General features: G+C 43.4%; 1 long non-coding RNA gene across 1 annotated transcript; it reads left to right on the top strand.

Annotated features, from left to right (window-relative positions):
* The first annotated feature begins 352 nt into the window (after positions 1 to 352).
* Positions 353 to 6,556, top strand: LOC145425290 (uncharacterized). Its single transcript, XR_013905951.1, has 2 exons — positions 353 to 2,298; positions 4,185 to 6,556. It is a non-coding gene; the product is annotated as an uncharacterized LOC145425290 (long non-coding RNA).
* Positions 6,557 to 6,797: the final 241 nt, after the last annotated feature.

Raw genomic sequence — 6,797 nt, 5'->3', positions numbered from 1 at the left:
AATAATCTGCTGTCTCATGAATTTTACCCTCTATATAAACTGTTGTACTTGTGAATAAAGTTGAGTCAATTTGGGAAGACAACCTGAAGCAGTCTCTGTTTTCTTGTTCTCCCAAGCTGCTCCCGAGCTCGTACTAACACGCTGAATGGCATGCTTGAATGTTGCTTGAGAATATATTTGACTGTGTTACAGACTAAGGGACATTCTCTGCTGATAGGTGAAGGGACATTCTCTGCTGATAGACGTCCACGCCTCGAAGGAAGTCGATCCATGGATTAGGCCCTGGAAACCGTTTCCTTCAATTTTGGTGTCAGAAGTGGGATCCTGATGAAGGTAGGCACGTGTCTTTTATTTTATAAGACTGTGTTATGCCTTTCTCAGTGATCCACATAGAAACGGGATACGCTGACGAGGCCTTCTTCAGTGGCCCACATAGTAACAAGTGGGATACACTGAGGAGCCTTCTTTAGTGGCCCACATAGAAACACAGGAAGTTGCCTGTTGTTTTGTAAATTAAAGCAGAAAGGACACAGGAAGTTGCCTGCTGTCATAAACTAAGAAGTTGCTCACCAGCAGAAAGGACACAGGAAGTTGCCTGTGGTCATAAAACGAGAAGTTGCTCGTTAAAAAGTGAGAAGTTGCTCACTAAAAAGATAAAATTGCTAGCAAAAAATCAAGTAACCTCAGGTGTGCCACAGCAAAATAAAACTAACTTAAATCCTTCAAGCGTCTAAACCCCTCTGGAAATCACTGACCATGGGTCAGAATAATTCAAAGACCTTAGACGGGTCCGATAAAAAATCAAAATTAACTGTAAAACCGAAAAAAATAAAATATAAAATCACAAATAGCGGACCACCACTTGGGTGGGCCTGATTTTAGATATATATTATGTCAACGAATCCCAGGTGTGACTGAATCTCAGCTTATTGAAGAAGTAGAGGAACTAGACCCTAAAAATGACCAAGCAGCCAACACCACCTCGTTTTTGTGGATAAACGATGACAAAATCACAGCCTTTTTTCAAAATCTAAAGAAATTTCTGCTCACAATGTCTAGAGATAAAATCGATTTAAATGCAGTAACCATGTGCAAGCAAAAGCCAGATGAATTTATTCTAGTGTTTATGAAACGTTTCATGCACTGCTGGACTAATGAGGCATGCATGCCTGAAGGTGGAAATGATCAGATTTTCATAACAACATTCTTAAACAATATTCATCCAGAATGTTCACAACTATTGAAGCTGACTGCCACTGATAATCTCTATGACATGAAGATAAAGAACTTTATCACACTTGTCAAAACGAAAGCCGGTGCAGATCTTTTCCCCAACAGCACGAAGGCTAAAACTGTTAAGATGATGTTGAATTTTGATGTTGAAGGCTCAGAGGAAAGTGAGAAAATGATGTATGCAGGGGCCCCGCCCCCTCAACAAGCGCAGCAGGGAGATCTCAGAAGGAGAGATAGGAGTGGAGACGTATGTTTTTACTGTGGAAAAATAGGGCACTGGAGGAGGGAATGCAAATCAGCAGCACGTGGGTCTCAACCACAAAACGCAGGACCAGCTCCTGCCACTAGGCGTCAGCAGAGCTCTTCCAGACAAGTTAACTGGCAACGCAGACAGGAATCACATCAAAATAATGGCCCCTTTGCACTTCGGCAGCAACCTTATAATCCACATTTTAATCCCCACCCATATGATAACGAAAGGCTGGACCGACAATAGGGAGGCCCAGGTGAGGATGAGGGACAGTGTGAAGCACTACACACAATGCTGCATTTGCAATTGTCCCGTAACACAGAAAGCTTGCCCATGTTAGATATAGAAATAGGTGAAAAGATTTATTCTTTTTTAGTTGACAGTGGAGCCACTAAAAGTTCACTGTCTGGAAAATTCTATAGTGGGCCTGTTTCCTCTGTGTGCATCAACACCATGGGAATAAACGGAACTCTAGTGCAATGCCCCAAAACTCATTCTCTAAAGACACGCTGGGGCCCAAAACCAGATGAAATTACATATCATCCATTCATAATTATTCCAAACTCGCCTGTGAATCTATTAGGCAGAGATTTAATGGCAAAAATGAACTTGTGTATTTCATTTAACACAAAGGGTGAAATGTTTGCAGATACTGATAACAGCTTATGTTTTCTCTGCCCTTTGCACCGACACCATGGAGAAGGAACAGCCTCTGTGTCAGCTGGACGCCTCAGCGGAGAATGAACTCAATATCCATCTGACTGGTATCCCACGTCACACTCTGTGTCAAAAACATGTGCAAACACCGTTACCAGGTAGCCCCATGCCTGGAAGCCACATATTTGTTTCTCTCACACTGTTCAACAACATGATAACTGCTCACACCAGTGAAGGCCAAACAGTGGTTTTGTCACATAACTCAGACATAGGTTATGACATTACTGCACCATGTCGACACATAGATCTAACCTACCCCATACACTGTACTATCTCTGCTGTCACATTGCCAGCTGAATATCAGAACATGACATTATGGTCAAGAGGTGAGAATGATGTAGGATTTATTGACTGTACACCTTATCATGCTCAGCTGAAAAACAACAAGCCGGTATATGTCAAGCAATATCCCATTTCCGCTGAAAAAGCCGCAGCCTTAGACATCATCATAGGAGATTTATTGACAGCTGGAGTAATAAAGCCCACAGTATCTCCATATAACACTCCTGTCAATCCTGTGCCAAAGCCTAACAAACCTGGCGTATGGCGTTTCACACAAGACTTAAGGCAAATTAATGTAGTCATTATGCCTCTGCCACCTCTCGTCCCAGACGTTCCCAGCATACTGACAGCTATTCCAGCAACATCTACACATTTTACTGTGGTGGATTTGTGCTCCGCCTTTTTCTCAGTACCTGTGCATGAAGACACACAGCCGATATTTGCATTCACACATAGAAATAAGCAGTACACCTGGACACGTTTGCCTCAGGGCATGATAGACAGCCCTGCTGCTTTCTCAATGGTGGTCCGTGCTACCCTGGACAGCTTCACTCCTCCTCAGGGCTGTACCTTGATCCAGTATGTGGATGACCTCCTCCTCTGTGCTCCGAGTGAAAAACTATGTCAAACTGCTACACACATGCTACTCCAGCACCTCCAACAGACTGGCCACAAAGCATCAGCAAAGAAAATGCAGTACTGTCAGACTTCTGTTCAATATTTGGGATTTACACTGTCTCACGGACAACGTTCCATGACTACAGACAGGGTCAAAGCTGTGACCTCCGTCCCTCGGCCCACTACACAGAAGGAAATGTTGTCCTTCCTAGGCATGGTGAACTATTGCAGACAGTGGATACCAGACTGTTCTTTTCATGACCACATTCTGCGTGAATGCTGCAAAAAAGACAAGCCTCCTCGAATACTGTGGTCCACAGAAATGACTGCCTCTTTCAATGCATTAAAGGGAGCGCTGACCTCCGCCCCTTGTTTGGGTCTGCCTGACTCTGCCTGCGGTAGTTCAGGGGATGCCGGCCTGCCTGAGAGCAGTAGCAGCTTGCTCTATCATGATAAGGGACTGCGAGAAGCTCACACTCTCACATGACACTATTCTACACACCAATCACCAGGTCACGACCATTCTAGCAAACATAACTACACAACATATGACCGCACAACGTCGCTCAGGTTATGAAGCTACACTGACTTCAACAGCTAATCTCACTATAAAAGCAAACAGCACACCCAATTCGCCAGCACACTTACTTATTCGTATGCTGTGTTCCTCTGACCGACAGGATGGTTCAGACGACCCTGACGATCATGATTGTATGACACGTATACAGGAATCCACAGCACCACGCCCAGACTTAGAGCAGACACCAATCCCAGACTCAGTCATTGTTTATGTGGACGGGTCCTGTTCAAAACCAAATGACAACTCATTTCTTTGTGGCTATTCAGTGGTCACATTGCCTGACATCATACTAGAGGCTCACTCATTACCGTTTCACTCAGCACAAAAAGCAGAGCTCATGGCTTTAATACGCGCCTGTGAGCCACATGTGGATAAGCGAGTAACAATTTACACTGATAGCCGTTATGCATTCGGTGTGGTGCATGACTTTGGCACATTGTGGAGACAGAGAGGCTTCACATCTGCTGATGGAAAATCGATCGCTAATTCTGATCTTGTTCAAAGACTTTTGCAGGCTATACAGCTGCCATCGGCAATTGCAGTTGTTAAAACGAAGGGGCACAGCACGGCTGACACAGACGAAGCAGTGGGAAATGCTCTTGCAGACGTAACCGCGAAAGCAGCTGCTGCCTCACAGCAACCACCCAGAAAGGAAGTATTATCTTTGCCTTTACAGCTGCCACTTGTCACACTCCCAGACTATTTAGAAACAAATGTTGACCTAAAATTCATACAAGAGCAAGCCTCTGCCTCAGATTACACTTACTGGGAAAGTAATAATTGTACCTTAGATAACAGAGACGGCTTATACAAAAACCTTGAGGGTTTGATTGCCCTCCCATCTTCACTACTGCCAATCCTTGTCTGCCATTTTCACGGTGTGAGTCATGTCGGACAAAGAGGGGTAATAGGAGCAATAAAATCAAGATTTGTAATCGAGAAAACATCACACGCAGTAAAACGCATATTAGCAACCTGTCTAACATGTGCACGAACTAATGTAGGAAAACCAAAAGCAAAACATCAGCATTTACCACAACCAGATTTCCCATTTCATACATTACAAATCGATTTTACACATATGCCAGCACAAGGAAGCATCAAGTACTTACTGGTAATAGTGGACCAATTTAGTAAATGGGTAGAAGCTTATCCAACATCAAAAGAAACTGCAGAAGTAGTCTGTCAAAAGTTGTGCAATGAAATAATACCCAGATTTGGAATACCTCACCAAATTAACAGTGATAGAGGACCTTCATTCACATCAGAAGTAATTCAAAAGTGTGCTAAAACTCTAGCAATAGACTGGAAATATCATGTGCCATACCATCCTCAGAGTTCAGGAGTTGTAGAAAGAATGAATAGGACCATAAAAAACCGCCTGACTAAAGCAATGATAGAAACAGGAATGACCTGGATCAAATTACTTCCTCAAGTCCTCTGTGAGATTAGAATGACTCCATCCGCAGCAACCAAATTATCTCCATTTGAAATAATCATGGGAAGACCGTTTCCAACACCATGGTCAGCCTCCAGAGGGGCACCGCTATTGGAAGGGGACATAGACACTGCATTGTCTGACTATGTTCATAACCTGGTAGAAACACTGAATAATAACTATCAGAAAGTTTGTCTCTCTCAGCCTTTCCCCTCCACAGTTCCACCAGTGGAGACAAGGAGATGCGGTGTTGGTGAAGTCGCTAAAACCAAGGAAATTCGGGGAGGCTGCGCATGTTCCAGCCCCCAGACTGTACTTGCAGTGACGAGAACCAGCATCCTAACAGACGGACAACCTCAGTGGATTCATGCCAGCAGGGTTAAGACCAGCCCCACCAAACCACCTAAGGCGTCGGATCAAGTAGATGACGTCTCCGGCGAGCCAGCGCCCGGATTCAATACACCTACAGATGACGACTCAGGCGAGCCAGCGCCCGGATTCAATACACCTACACACACACAATCACTGATTAACACACAACGCCGGAAAGAGCCAAGACTCAGAAAGCCCTTTGATCCCCCGCCTGAACAACAACAAGGTACTCGAACATCCAGCAGGAACAGAAAGCCTAGAGTACCACACAATGTCTAACCTGATAAAGATAGACTCATTCCATCCTGATAATGGAGAAAATGAAATGCCCATTGTCATCACACGACGCTTATACGGGGTCTCTCGAACCTGGGACCAGGCCAGGAGACGACTGAAGAACTGTGTTTTTTATATATTTAGGTTATTAATCATATCTACTGCATTAACCTTAGGATTTTTATTTGATATTAAGCCTGCTCGACAGACCAGTTACATTTTATGATTTGCTTTTTATATTATCTTATTACATTTGTGATTTTTCCTTTCTATTGAGTTATTATTTTTAAAAATAATAAAAGAGGGGAACTGTTAGGTATTTTAGTACCATGGGAGCATTTACTGGATATTGTTTTATAGTGACATTATGCAGGAAAACTCTGTCATTCAATAAGGCCCCTTTGTTTCAGTGTTTTTCTCTTTGACCCAAGAATTGATGTGTGAGAATCACAGGCTGGTACAAGGTTGAAATACCACAGAGATCACTCCCTCAGCTACATTAGTTTCTTAATCTCTTAGGAGACGCCTGTTGAAGGCCAGATGGTTTGTTTCAGAATTCACTAATGTAAGAACTCTTTATTTTGTGCCTTGAAAATATGTCGCTGAGATAATCACAATTGTAGCTGAACTGATAAACTACACAAAGGATGCTTCTTCACCCAAGGGCAGGAAGACGCTCCCTTATCTTGGTCTGTACTGGTTTAAACTGATAATCTGCTGTCTCATGAATTTTACCCTCTATATAAACTGTTGTACTTGTGAATAAAGTTGAGTCAATTTGGGAAGACAATCTAAAGCAGTCTCTGTTTTCTTGTTCTCCCAAGCTGCTGCCGAGCTCGTACTAACACGCTGAATGGCATGCTTGAATATTACTTGAGAATATATTTGGCTGTGTTACAGACTAAGGGACATTCTCTGCTGATAGGTGAAGGTACATTCTCTGCTGATAGACGTCCATGCCTCGAAGGAAGTCGATCCATGGATTAGGCACTGGAAACCGTTTCCTTCAAGAGACATCTAGTGGTTCAGAG

Source organism: Astatotilapia calliptera, chromosome 3, assembly GCF_964374335.1.
Source record: "Astatotilapia calliptera chromosome 3, fAstCal68.1, whole genome shotgun sequence".
Classification (NCBI taxonomy): Eukaryota; Metazoa; Chordata; class Actinopteri; order Cichliformes; family Cichlidae; genus Astatotilapia; species Astatotilapia calliptera.
This window is presented reverse-complemented; position numbering and strand designations above follow the sequence as displayed.